The sequence below is a fragment of the Hevea brasiliensis genome, chromosome 5, assembly GCF_030052815.1.
Source record: "Hevea brasiliensis isolate MT/VB/25A 57/8 chromosome 5, ASM3005281v1, whole genome shotgun sequence".
Taxonomy (NCBI): domain Eukaryota; kingdom Viridiplantae; phylum Streptophyta; class Magnoliopsida; order Malpighiales; family Euphorbiaceae; genus Hevea; species Hevea brasiliensis.
The window spans coordinates 26,625,277-26,641,137 of NC_079497.1; positions in this window are offsets into that span (position 1 = coordinate 26,625,277).

The window sequence follows — 15,861 nt, forward strand, 5'->3', positions numbered from 1 at the left end:
CAAATCCGGATTAGGTCAAATTAGTGTCACTTTCCAGACATAATTTACATATGCTTCCAACATGAAAGTTAGCACATTTTGTACCTAGTTTCACCTCCATTTTGGCCTCATGCCAATTGGGGTCACACATTTAGGGTTATAGGCTCAAATGTATACTACCCTTAACACATTCCTTAAACACCCATCCAAATGCACATTCAACTTGTTCTAGCTTACTTTCCATACCTAATTCTATTTTTGTATATTACCATATTCATCAATCACTTTACATTATAGTTAATTTGGGAAGAATACAAATACCTTTAATACATCAATTATAATCCTAATTCACAAAGTCCAATTCTAACCATGTATACACATAAATACTCCTAAATATTACATTCAACTTCCACTACTAAATTACATACACATTCATCCATCCTTAATAACACTATTCATCAAGCAACTTCATGAATTCAAGCATTCTTCAAGAAGTCACAAAGCTGTCGAATTGCCCCAAAATGCATAAGCCGTCTACCATTGCTTCAACTCCAATTTCAAATTCTCAATCATCACATACACATGAAGTTAACTTACTAGTACATTAAATCACCTTAATCAACATTAATTCCCATCAAATACTTATAAGAATAAGTCACTAACCGTGCATTTTCATGGCTGCCAAAACTAAGGTTCACCAATACTCAATCATTTCCTCAATTTTTCTTAACCATTCAACTTGTCTCAACCTCAACATAAAGTTTAATTAAGTGAGATAAGGAAAACTAGCACTAACCTCAACTTGAGCTTGACAAATCCTTGAAATTTCCTCTCCTTTTTGCTGCTTATAGGTTGCTCATGGTGTAAGGATCATTTTTCATGAAGGGAGCTTGAAGAAATAATGGCTTGATCATGAAGGACTTGAGCTCATGCATGAAACAGCCATGGTGAATTTGGGAGGATTTCATTTCGGCCATGGATGAAGGCTTGAAGAAAACGAAATGGTTTAGTGGAATAATCTATCCCAATTACTTATATAGGTGGCCCAAGATGAGAGTTAGTGGAGCACTTAGGAATAATTTAATGTTTAATTAATTAAAGTTTTATTATTTGCACATTTGCCTCGTTTCTTCCACTATTTATATAATATACCACATTTTTATTTTTCATGATATTTTTAAAGTATAATACCACTTATCTTTCATGGAAATTTAGGTCAAAAGTCAACTCGAGGTGTTAAATGACCAAAATGTCCCTCTCTGGGTTATATTTCAGATTTTTTCGATATTACCAATTTACTCCTTGTACCGCCAATTTCTTTAATTTTCGTTTTTTGTTTATATTGACTCACTAAATTTTCTTTGATATTTCCAATGTCAATTACACCTCAGTAGACCTTTAATTATGTCTCAAAAATATTTCTCAGGGTTCCCCGCAATCCAAGCCTAGACAACTGTCCTCGACGTAACTTCCCGGTGCGGTCACCCATCGCTACGGGTTCAGCTTGTTTAACTTAGTCACATTTTATCTCTTTTATTATTTTTTTTTCTCATCACATATTTCATTATTTTATGCCTCCTTACTGTCAATTAAGTGTAGTTCTAGACATTCCGACTTTCCGAGATTAGCCGTCGGAACAGTAGGACGTACGAACTACGAAAATGAGGGTGTTACACCTCACATTAAACCCATTCATAAAGGCAAAACCCTTAATCTCCACCCCTCCTAGTCTATAAAAACCCTCAAATCTCTTCTCCCTTCACCAAACCCTACTCTTCTTGTGACACCCCTTACCTGTCTACAGTATAGCCGAGCAACATATGCCACACAGTGTGCCCGAGCACCATATCTTATTTTATTACAATTTACTTTTTTCTTAATTAATTAATTTATTTATTGATTTATCACAAAGTGAAATTTATGTCATTTAATTTATTTATAGAAATTTTGAATTAATTTAAGGTTTTGTAAATTTTACAGAAAATTCAGCAGAGTGCTAGCTAAAAATGGAGAAAACAGTTCTTCGGAACCTGTAAAAAACACTTCCAATAATTTTCTCAACCCACAACTCCAATTAATCATCATTTCTCAATAAATTTCTCATCAAATTCTTAATAATTCCTCAATTTGTCATTCATTCATTTCATATCAAAATCATACTCAAATTTTATCTATAAACACAAATTTACAGATAATCACATGAATACAAAATTACAGTATAGAAGTTTTAAATATACATAATAAATAAAAGTTTAATTACAAGTTTACAAAAATTACAAAATACAAAATGGGACCTAGTGTCCTACCAATGCACTGTAGCCTGAGAGGTTACTCTGACCCCATGCAGATCTGTGGCCTCATCTAGTCTGTAGTCTGCTGGGATCTCTATCAGTCTCTCCAGAACCTATGCATGGAAAAAGCAACGCGCTAAGCAATACTGCTTAGTGGTGCCAATAATAAAATAAAAAGAATTTAAAAGAAATACACATGCAGTGTATATGTTAATTTCTTATACAGACAAATTTTTTATAATTATTTGTAACATTATTTATTTGGTCAATAATTGATTAAAATTTTTCAATATTTATTTTTGGTTGCCCAAGTAACCTATACCAGTTTACTGGACTGGATAATGGGTAAACTAGCACTGGGTACCAAGTACCTCGAGTTGTCACACCATCGGTCACAAAGTGTCTCTCAGTGTGCAACAGAACAACTAATAAGCTGTAATAAATATTAGGCATAAGGCCAAGTATCATAATAATGTCAAAATAGCTAAAAGCCATAAAATCACAGAATGACCATTTAAGCCATGAATCACAGAATGGCATGATGCCATGTGCAGTACTGCTAACAAAACCCTATTGGCATGCCAACCTATCCAAACCTCACATTAGGCTTACTAGGGCTATTACACTTTTTAATTATGTAATTCTTTGAAATTGAAATTTTATGGCTACTATTCATTTCATTAGTCAACTAAAATGTTGACTTTTTTATAGACAATAGGTATATTGGTTCTAATATCACTAACATACCACATTTTGCATTCTAAAATTGTTGGCATTGGTTGCCAATTCCATTTCATAGCTTAGGGTTGGTTATTTAAAATTTTCAAATTTCAAGTACTTAGTTTACTATTCTATTAGTCAATTATATAGTAAGAATTTAGCAATATTGTCTTCATGAAAGTTGTTCCTTTATGTGTCTTCTTTAATTCCCTTTTTGAATCACTCTATTTGGAGTTTTCTAGCTTAAGATATGCCACTTTGAGCAAGACTGGCCGGATTGGTATCTACCCAGAAATTCTGGGCAGAATACCATTCTGCCAGATTTGGTAGTCCCATTTTCACTAACAATTTCATTTGGTTAAGTCCAGACTTAGAGTTTCTATTCCACATGAAAGTTGTTCTAAATTGTCTAAGCTTTCCATTGATATAAATTTCAGGTCAATTGGATCTTTCTACACTGAGTTATGGCCAAATGAATGAACACTGTTCATTTGGTCATTTTGGTACAGTGGCAGTGCACCATACTCGGGTTTGACCTAATTGTTCACTATGTTAATGTCATTTTCTGGGCATGGTCTCCACATGAAACATGTGTCATTATGTGTCTATTTTCATTCCCAATTGGCCTCACACCAATCGGGTTGGTAAAATTTCAGTTTTGGTCCCTCAAAGGGTCCTAGGTCAAATTGCCAAAATAGGTTACTAAGCAATCCGAATTGCACTTTCAAACTGCCAGAATAATTGATATTAAAAGATAATAACTTTAAAAATGATTAAAGGAATAAAGTAAGATAAGATAGGGTGCTCCGGCACTGAATGTAGCACACTTTGCTCGGCTACACTGTAGTCAGGTGAGGGGTGTTACATGATTGTTCCTCAATTCCTTTACTTCTCGAGTCAGGATCCGTATGGGTTCTTCTTCATATGTCAAATCTGATTGAATTTCAATCTCTTCTATGGAGATGACATGTGAAGGGTCTAAGTGGTATCTTCTCAGCATAGATATGTGAAACACATTGTAGATCTTGTCTAGCTCTGGTGGTAATGTCACACCTTACCCCTCTGTAAGGCATAACATGATCCCGTAGAATACCTAATGAACTACCGAGCTTCACCTACCGATAACTCATTAAGTACCCTACAAGGGATTTTAAAACAATTTTCTTATTTTTGACAAGTGGTGAGCATTTTCTAATTGGTATCAAAATATTTAATTAAAATTAAAACTAGTTAATATTTTTGGTCTATTTTATTTCTCTGTAAATTTTATAAAAATTTTGCTAGAGTTCCGTCTGTATTTTGAGAAAATAGTTCTTCAAATACCTGAAAAAAAAAAAAAGCACTTCCAATAATTTTTCAACCATTGCTTCAAAATCATACTCAGTCTCAACCAATTTCTCAACTTTCAAATTTCAGATCTATTATCAAATTTCAATTTCTCAACTCAGTCTCATCAAAATACTATCAATCCATTTTATTCAAATTAAATAAAATAGTTCCATTCATAATTCATTAAGGACAAAACAATTTATATACATCTTTACAAAATTTACATTAAGAGAAATTCAACTAAAATTTATTACAAACTTTAAACAAGCTTTGTACAAGCTGCTCAAGACCAAATTTTCATGTCCATACATTTATGTGCAATACATACATCAAAAAAAATATTTACAGTCAGAGTATAAATTATACTCGATAACTTAAAGCTGATAGATCCTCACACCTTAGCAGCTCAGTCTGCTGCTCCTCTAGTCTCTAAATCTGCGATAGCAATAAAAGCTATCGCTGAGTACTAGGACTCAGTGGTGCACAACATACTAAAATAATCTTTATGCAGAACTTAAATCACATTTATTCAAAAATTTGACTGAACATGAGAATTAAATACAAATCATGCATTATGAGATTTTAATCCCAAATAATTTCATTTTGAAGTATCAAATAACATTTTATAAAACCCACAGTTAGATCATGCCATTCGAAACAAATAGAATCTCAATAGCCAAAGGCTAAAGAGAAATCACATCACAAGGCTAGCTAGCTCAAATATATGGATATCCCTTCACATCCTCTTTTACTGGCACACCTCAACACTTCTCCAGAGAAAGAATCAAAATTCGAAACTAATTACCCCCACTAGTCGTGCTAGTGAGGTGTTCAAATATATAGTCATGACACTGAGGTTTCAAAACTTATCTTAACAATTTGCTAAATATTGTCATTTCAAATATACACAATAACTTTCACAGTTTAAATCAAAACATCATAAATAAGGTCACAATAAACTTTCCACAATTCAAAGCAAAAGTAAAATACATATTTCATTCACTTTATCAATGAATTTTAAAGCATAGTGATGTTGTGCACAAACCTCATGCGAGTCGCCTCTTGGCCTTGACTCGGTTCCTTAAGCTCTTTTCCGGTATTCTTTTCAACTGAAACACATAATTTTACAGTGTTTTAGTACCATAACTTAGCATCAATCCAAAAATAAATTTAACTTCACTTTTACCTAGCTCTAACGTGCTAAACTCGACGTTCTTGAAATTTTATGTTTCGGGGTTACTATTCACTATACTATTCAAGTCAAATTGTTGACTTTTTAAAGCTTAATAGGTATGGGAATTCCAACTTCCTCCACATACCACATTTTGGTCACTAAATTTGTTGGTTTTGGTTGTTTATTCAAATTCTAAGTCTTTTAGGCAAATTTGATAAATTTTCAGTTTTGGTGTGTAAGATTTCATTGTTCCATTGGTCACTTTACTCTTGGAATTTGGCAAAACTTTCTTCATAGAAATTGTTCCCTATTGTCTTAAGTTTATTATCCTTTTTGAATCACTCCAATTGGAGTTTTGTAGCTCAAGTTATAGCCATTTGAACTATGGCTACCATATTGGATTCAACCCAATTTTCCGGGCAAATTTTGGTTCTGGCAGTTTTAGGTCACCAAATTGGGGTGGCTAAATGACTTGGTTAATGGCATAATTTTGGTTTGTATTCTTCATGAAAGTTTTAGGTCTATATCTCATCTAACCACTGGTAAAATTTTAGGTCATTTAGACCTGCCGAGCTCAAGTTATGGCCAAATGAACAAACACTGTTCATTTGGTCAGTTTGCACAGGGCAGACTGTGATTTTCTATGTTTGGTCAATTTGTTCACTAGGTTTTGGTCACTTTTTGGGCATGCTTCCTAAATGAAAATTGTGTCATTTAGTGTCTGTTTTCATTCCCAATTAGTTTCATACCAATTGGACTTATAAAATTTCATTTTTAGTCCCTTAAAGGTAACTTGGTCATGCTGCCATCAGCATGACCATGCTCAATCCGAATTTGGCCTTAACTCCAACCACTCCAACACACCTCATTAGGTCACAATTGACCATTTCTCTCCTTAAACTAGGTCAAAGACATCATTTACAATTTTCTCACATTTTTGTCTCTAAACCCTAATGTCTAAAACCCTAATTCACTCTAATTGTTGCATTCAACCATTTCCATGCCTTTAACCATAGTCATTCAACTAATTAAGGCTCATATACCTATTCAAACCATGCAATAATACCCCCATACACATGCTGGTCGAATTTCAGTCATGGTCCCTCAACAAATTTTTCTTTTCATTTTAAGTTTATTTACAAGTTAATCAAGCTAAAAATACAACAAATAAACTAATTTTGTATCTTAAATCACTAACCTTGTTAGGTGTTTTTTTCCTCTTCTTATTTCTTCTCCTTTCTTCTTCTTTTTGTAGACAATAGCTAAATCAAAGGTCTAGGTTAAGATTTACTTAAGGACTTTAGGGGAATTTATGGTTAAATTGGGGTGTATGAAGCTTAAATTTGGAGGTCTAATGGAGTTTGGAAGAGAGAACTTTGGGGAGAGAGAGAACGGCTTGGAAGGGAAGAAGAAGACAATGAATTTTTTTTTCTTTATTTTGTATATTTATCCCTTAATTAACTTAGTCAAAATATCAAGCAAATAAAAATTTATTTATGACTTCATATGTGATGTCAACTTGATGATGTCACTACCTTTTTTACTTTTCTTTTTCTTTTTTTTTCTATTTATTTTTCTATTAGTTATTAAATTTAATTCTTGATTCCGGAATTTTCTTTTCTCCGATTTTATTTGACAGTTAGGTCAGGAGTCAGCTCTCGGGGTCAATTGACCAAATTACCCCTCTCCTGTTCAACTCGGTTTGCAAATAATTCAATATTTCTTTCGGCTCTCTGACCTAATTATTTGACTAACTTAACAATTCTTTTTCTTGATTTTCTCTTTTCCACTGTGTTCGTAATGGTCCTAAGGACTGCAGCGTCACATTTTATGGTTCGAAATTTGAGTCTAAATCGACTTCGCAGTCGTTCCTGAGAAGGTTACCCATCACAGTGACTCTTGGCTCGTTTAACTTCTTATATTCTGTTTTTCTTGTTTATACTTAACTAATTGACAATTACTAATTATTTGTGTTTATGGCTTTTCTAGTTGTCTTAAGTGTGGTTCTAATCCCCTTAATTATCCGGATCGACACCGGTCACCGGAACAGTGAAATATACCAGGCTATACAAATAGGGGTGTTACAGGTAAAGCTAGCCTGTAGGCCACTGGACCCACATGCTCAGTGACTTCATATGGGCCACTGAACCTAGGGCTCAACTTACCCTTTCTACCAAACCTCAGTACCTTCTTCCACGGTGACACCTTGAGGAATACTTTTTCACCAACTGCATATTCTATCTCTTTTCTCTTCAGGTCGGCATTGGATTTTTGTATGTCTGAGGCAACCTTCAGATTGGCTTTGATTAACTTTACTTTCTCCTCAGTTTGTTTCACTAGGTCTAGCCCTACCAAGTTAGCTTCGCTTAATTCAGTCCAACACACTGAGGTTCTACATTTCCTTCCATACAGTACTTCTTACGGGGCCATTTGGATGCTAGCTTGATAGCTATTGTTGTATGCAAATTCTGCCAGTGGGAGGTATCTATCCCAACTTCCCTCAAACTCAATGACGCAACTCCTCCGCATATCCTCAACGACCTATTACATGTTTCATGTTATTATTATCATTTCAGTTTAATATTTGTACTAATTCAATAAGTTTCAATGTTTACCTAGATTACTCTTTCTGATTGCCCATCCTTCTGAGGATGGAAAGCTATACTAAAGTGGAGTTGTGTGCCCAAGGATTTTTACAACTTTTTCCCAAATCTCAATGTAAATCTTGGGTCTCGATCAGATATGGTGGAAAGTGGAATTCCATGCAGTCTAACTATCTCACTGATGTATAATTCTGCTAGCTTCTCCAGTGAGTAGTCAGTCCTAACTGGTAGAAAGTGTGCTTTTTGTTAATCTATCCACTATCACCCACACTGCATCATGCTTATTCTAGGTGAGAGGTAGACCACTTACAAAATCCATAGTGACACAGTCCCATTTCCATTCAGGTATGCTTATAGGCTGTAGCAAACCCGATGGAACTTGATGTTCTGCCTTAACTTGCTGACATGTCAGGCATTTAGTCTCATAATCAACTATGTCCTTCTTCGTACCAAGCCACTAAAAATGAAGCTTTAAGTCATGATACATTTTTGTGGTTGCTGGGTGCATAGCATAAATGCTAATGTGTGCTTCTTTCAGAATACTAGCTTTTAATTCCCCATCATCCGGTACACATACTCTTCTTTTGTAGTACAGGCACCCGTCTACTTTTATCGCATAGTTAGTTTCCTTCCCTTCTAGGATTTTACTCATAATAGCCATTAACTTCTCATCTACCTTCTGCCCATCTAGAATCTGCTGTAGCAGGTTTGGCTTCACTTGCAACTCAGGCAAAATAGCTCCATCTCGAGCCAAAGATAGATGGGCATTCAAAGATCTCAGGGCTACAATGGATTTTCTAATCAAAGCATCAGTAACTACATTTGCCTTCCCAGGATGGTAGTCAATCACACAATCATAGTCTTTTAGGAACTCAATCCATCGCTTCTGTCTAAGGTTGAGCTCCTTCTGGGTTGGCAAGTATTTCAGACCTTTATGGTCTGTCTAAATATAGCATTTTTCCCCATACAAGTAGTGCCTCCATATCTTCAGTGCAAAGATAATTGCTGCAAGTTCCAGATCATGGGTAGGATAGTTCTGTTCATGTGGCCTTAGCTGCCTGGAAGCATAGGCAACCACCTTCCCCTCTTGCATCAGTACACATCCTAACCCATTATTAAGGCATCACTGTAGTCCACAAAGTCCTTTCCCGACACTGGCTGGGTTAACACTGGTGCCTCTGTCAACATAGCTTTCAACTTCTCAAAACTGGCCTGACATTTGTCGTTCCAGTCAAATCTGACATTCTTGTGTAACAACTTGGTCATTGGAGCAGCTATTAAAGAGAACCCCTTCACAAATCTTCTATAATACCCAGCTAGCCCAAGAAACTTCTGACCTCAGTTGTATTTCTGGAAGGCTTCCACTCCATCACTGCTTCTATCTTCTTAGGATCCACTCTAATCCCATCAGCTGATACTATGTGTCCAAGGAATGCAATTTCACCCAACCAGAAGTCACACTTGGATAGCTTAGCATATAGCTTCTTTTCTCTCAGGGTTTGCAAAATAATCCTCAAATGCTAATCATGTTCTGCCCTGGTCTTGGAATACACAAGAATGTCATCAATAAAGACCACTACAAACTGATCTAGATATGGATGGAAGATATGGTTCATAAGGTCTATGAATGCTGCTGGTGCATTTGTTAGGCTAAAGGGCATCACTAGAAACTCATAATGCCCATATCAGTTTCTGAATGTAGTCTTTGGCACATCTGCATCCTTTACCCTTAGCTGATTATACCCTGATCTGAGATCAATTTTGGAAAATACTCCAGCTCCTTTCAACTGATCAAACAGATCTTTTATTCTAGGCAACGGATACTTATTCTTCACTATTCAATTGGCAATAATCAATGCATAGCCTTATAGTCCCATCCTTCTTCTTCATAAACAGCACTGGAGCTCCCCATGGTGACACACTGGGGCATATAAACCCTTTATCCAGTAACTCCTGCAACTGGATTTTCAGCTTCTTCAATTCTGTGGGTGCCATCCTATAAGGAGCAATGGAAATTAGTGTTGTACCCGGCAGTACCTCAATAGCAAATTCGACTTCTCTTTCTGGTGGCAAACCAGGCAATTCTTCAGGAAACACATCTGGGACTTACTATGGGTATATCACACAGGTTTGGCTTAGCCTGTCTAGTATCAACCACATGTGCTATGACATTGGATAAGAAATTTATCCTTTCTCCCACAACTGTGATCTCATTACCAGTAGGAGTTTTCAAGGATATCCTCTTCAATTTACAGTCAATTATTGCCTGATGAAGTGACAACCAGTCCATTCCCAAAATCACGTCGAACTCATGGAAAGGCAATTCAATCAGGTATACTGAGAATTCATACCCCTGAATCCTTAACGGGCAACCTTTGTAGACCTTATTCACCACCACATTGTGGCCCAATGGATTAGTGACCAGAATGTCTTGGTCACTCTCCCCTACTAGTATCCCCCTTTCTACGGGTAGGTTGATGCAAATGTATGAATGAGTGGATCCTGGATCCACCAATGCATGCATAGATGTGTTGTAAAGGGAAAATGTACCCCTGATGACGTCCGGGGCATCTTGCTTCTCCTAAGCTCTCATAGCATAAGACTTGGCAGGTACTCTGGCCTCTGGCCTCTCGGCTGTCTCAAATGCAGGTCTCTGTGATGGACCAACTGCCTCAGATTTACCAGACTTCCTACCCCTTTGAGGTGCAAGGGCAGGTCTATCTGCTTGTGCTGGAGCAGCTGTAGTAGTTCTGCATGGACAGTTTCTTAACTGATGCTCTATAGACCCACACCTTAGGCAGGCACCCATCACTCTCCAACACTCCCCCTTATGCCACTTCAAGTAGTGTGGGCAGGCAGAAAATGCTAGAGCTGGTCCCCTGAATACCATCCCTAGAGAGCTGCCCACTGATGGTGTGGACTGGCCTCTCCTAGGTGTGAACTGTGGTTTGGGCCCCTGGGACTAACCCTGACCTTGAGGCTGACCCAAACTCTGAGCAAGTGGACCTTTAAATTTCTTCCCAGGTGCAGAGGATGAACTGGACTGACCTAGACCCCTCTTCTGCTGTCTCTCCCTTCTGTTCTGCTCATTTATTCTAACTTTCTCAACCTTTAAAATAGCTTCCATTAATTTTGTGAATTCTGTAATCCCCAAGACAGTGATCATAAGTTTAATGTTGTCATTTAGCCCCTCTTCAAACCTTCTGCACCTCTCTGCTTCTGTAGGGACTATCTCTCTCCCATACCTACTTAATCTCACAAATTCCCATTCATATTCTACTACTGATAGCTCCCTCTACCTCAGGCTAATAAACTCTTTTCTTCGGTCTTCCAAGTACACACTGCCCATATATTTCTTCTTGAACTCAGCAAGGAAGAATTCCCAAGTGATCTGCTCGGGCTGCACCTCACTAGATACTGTGTCCCACCACTAATAGGCATCGTCTTGGAGTAGGGACACAACACCCTCTAAGTTTTGTTTAAGGGTGCAATGTAGTTGCTTCAATACTCGGATGGTTCTGTCTAACCAATTTTCAGCTGCCAATGAGTCTTCTTCACTCTTACCCAAAAAGTCCACAGCTTTGAATTTCCTCAGTTTTTCCAGGTGAGATTTCTACTGTGGAGGTGGTGGCGGCATAACCCCAGCTATTTGTCTGAAGAAATCTAGCATGTGCTGAAACATAGCCGTCGGAGGCTGTGTAGGCACCTCTGGTGCTGGTGGAACAGGTTCTCCCCTACCTCCAGTCTCAGCTGCAGGTGGAGCAAGACTCTCCACTTCCTCATCTAGTGCTCTCTGTGATGTGGGGTCCATATCCTAATCAAAATAAGAAAAACAAACAGATCTGCATTAGTGTTATCTCGACTCTTACAAATGCAATGCATGGTGTGGACACTATCTAGACCCAAAAACGTACTAAACCGTGCCCTGATACTACTAAATGTGACACCCCTTACCCATTTACAGTATAGCCGAGCAAGATATGCCACACAGTGAGTCGGAGCCCCATATCTTCTTTTATTACAATTTACTCTTTTCTCAATTTATTTATTTATTGATTTATCACAAAGTGAAATTTATGTCATTTAATTTATTTATAGAAATTTTGAATTAATTTAAGGTTCCGTAAATTTTACAGAAAATCTGGCAGAGTGCCTACTAAAAATGGAGAAAATGATTCTTCGGAACCTATAGAAAACACTTCTAATAATTTTCTCAACCCACAACTCCAATTAATCATCATTTCTCAAAAAATTTCTCATCAAATTCTCAATAATTCCTCAATTTGTCATTCATTCATTTCATATCAAAATCATACTCAAATTTTATCTATAAACACAAATTTATAGATAATCACATTAATACAAAATTACATTACAGAAGTTTTAAATATACATAATAAACTAAAAGTTTAATTACAAGTTTACAAAAATTATAAAATACAAAATGGGACCTAGTTTCCTACCAATGCACTGTAGCCTGAGAGGTGACTCTGACTCTATGCAGATCTGTGGCCTCAACTAGTCTGTGGTCTGCTGGGCTCTCTATTAGTCTCTCCAGAACCTATGCGTGGCAAAAGCAACGCGCTAAGCAATACTGCTGAGTGGTGCCAATAATAAAATAAAAAGAACTTAAAAGAAATAAACATGCAGTGTATATGTTAATTTCTTATACAGACAAATTTTTTGTCAATAATTGATTAAAATTTTTCAATATTTATTTATGGTTGCCCAAGTAACCTATACCAGCTGACTGGACTAGATAACAGGTAAACTAGCACTGGGTACTAAGTACCTCGAGCCGTCACACCATTTGTCACAAAGTGTCTCCCAGTGTGTAACAGAACAGCTAATAAGCTGTAATAAATATTAGGCACAAGGCCAAGTATCATAACAATGTCAGAATGCCTAAAAGCCATAAAATCACAGAATGGCCATTTAAGCCATGAATCATAGAATGGCATGATGCCATGTGCAGTACTGCTAACAAAACCCTATTAGCATACCAACCTATCCAAACCAATCACACTAGGCTTACTAGGGCAATTACACTTTTTAATTATGTAATTCTTTGAAATTGAAATTTTATGGCCACTATTCATTTCATTAGTCAATTAAAATGTTGACTTTTTCATAGACAATAGGTATATTGGTTCTAATATCACCAACATACCACATTTTGCATTCTAAAATTGTTGGCATTGGTTGCCAATACCATTTCAAAGCTTAGGATTGGTTATTTAAAATTTTTAGATTTCAAGTACTTAGTTTACTGTTCTATTGGTTAATTGTACAGTAAGAATTTAGCAATATTGTCTTCATGAAAGTTGTTACTTTATGTGTCTTTTTTAATTCCCTTTTTGAATCACTCCATTTGGAGTTTTCTAGCTCAAGATATGCAACTTTGAGTAAGGCTGGCTGGATTGGTATCTACCCAGAAATTCTAGGCAGAATACCATAATGCCAGATTTGGTAGTCCCATTTTGGCTAACAATTTTATTTTGTTAAGTCCAGAATTAGAGTTTGTGTTCTACATGAAAGTTGTTCTAAATTGTCTAAGCTTTCCATTGATATAAATTTTAGGTCAATTGGATCTTTCTACACTGAGTTATGGCCAAATGAATGAATATTGTTCATTTGGTCATTTTGATACAGTAGCAGTGCAACATACCCAGGTTTGACCTAATTGTTCATTATGTTAATATCATTTTCTGGGCATGGTCTAAGCATGAAAAATGTGTCATTATGTGTCTATTTTCATTCCCAATTAGCCTCACACCAATCGGGTTGGTAAAATTTCAGTTTTGGTCCCTCAAAGGGACCTAGGTCAAACTGCCAGAATAGGTTACTAACCAATCCGAATTGCACTTTGAATCTACCAATTCAACCACACCACAAATGGTCCTAATTGACCATTTCTAACCTCAATTAGGGCCAATTGAGGCAATTGAACATTTCCCACCAGTTGAGTTTCAAACCCTAGCCCTAAATTTTGCTAAGTTCCAATTTCTTACACCAAACTCATAAATTAATAATTGAAGTGATACATTCACATCAAGGGCAGCCTATACACTCCTTTAAATCAAAGAAATTCATCACTACAATAAGATTACCATGGCTGCCAAAAATGTAGAGTGGGCATACCAATGAATTTCATTTCAATTCCTCATAAATCTCAACTCAATTCAACTTCCTAAACATGAATTTAAAGAAAAATAAGGAGATTGGCACTAACCACTTTGGACCTCAAACTTGAGCTTGTAAATCTTCACTTTTTCCTCTTAAAATTGCTACCTTAAGCTTGCTCTAGTGGCAAGGAGAAGTTTTAGTGAAAGGAGTAAAGGATTTGAGGATGTGTTTATGAAGAAAATTTAGAGAGAAGTGAGGTCAACAATGGAGATAGAAAGAGAGTGGAATTCGACTAAAGGAAGAAGAAAGAAGGGAGCATAATTTCTTTTGATTTTTCAGCCCATTTAACTCCTTTAATTGGGTTTATAATGAGGTGTCAAAATGTGATTGGGTGGGAGTGCTTTAGTGACATAAGCATGAGGTCAAAATTACAATTTTAATTCATTTTCTTTTCTTTTCTTTTCTACTCAATTTCAATTTAATTTGTAGCAATATTTATTCATATTTATATCATAATAATTATTTACTTAACTAGACAAGTCGGTCAAAAATCATCTCTGAAGACGAAATGACCAAAATACCCTCCGTTTGGCTTATTGAGCCAAAATCATCTGTATCGATCGAAAAATTTTTCTAAGCCTTTTCTTAGCATTCTAATGCCATAAAAACCTCAATGACTCTTCTCTGGAGTCTCAAAAATTATTTCACGAATTTTTCCCTGGGTTTAGGACTTCTAGCTGTGAAAACAACAACTTCTCACTGGGTTACCCATCGCTAGGGCACCGGCTCATTTAACTTGGTTGTATTTTATTTCTAAAATTTTTCCTAAATTTTTCTTATCATTATTTGAGTTATTTATGACTCCTCACTCTAGTTTAAATATTTTTTTCCAGACGTTCTAACTGCTGGAACAGTAGAATGTACAGAATTGCTACAGTAAGAGTGTTACACTTCTCCTTCCCAAAAACTCATCAATGGCCCCTACAAAGAGATCTGCACAAAGAATGGGCTCTTTGTCAAGGCACAGAGGGGAATCCTCACCTTCTCCCCCTCAGCCGACACCTCAACACCCAAGAACAAGGGTAGCCTCTCCTCAACCCTCTCAACCAGCCCATCCTCCACCGTGACACCAACCACAAGACCGGAAATATCCATTCCTTGGGGATTCCGTGATGATGCCCACAAGGCAATGTGCACCCTGCTTCACACTTGGAAAATAAGCTCCACAAAATACATGGATTTTACGCTGCTGGAGCAAATCGGGCTACAGAATGAGATCAATGGGCTACTAGATAGCATCGGGTGGATAAGGTTCACCCAACTCCAGTTCCCAACATACCGGGACACCACATTATAGTTTTTGGGCAGTTTCAAGGCCACCTTATGGCCTACCGATAGGGAAGACAGAGGCAGAATTGAATTTTACCTCCTGGGTGTCAACCGGCTAATGAACTTAGATGAGTTCAACATCATCTTTGGCTTTGACAGCACTGGCCACCAAGAGATTCCTAGGAACCGAATGCTTTATAACAACATCAACATCTAGAGTTCCATTGCCCTAAACATAGAGCCATATAACTCCAGTAAGTCCAAATCTACGGGCATCACAAGTCCAGTCCTGCGCTACATGCATCGGTTC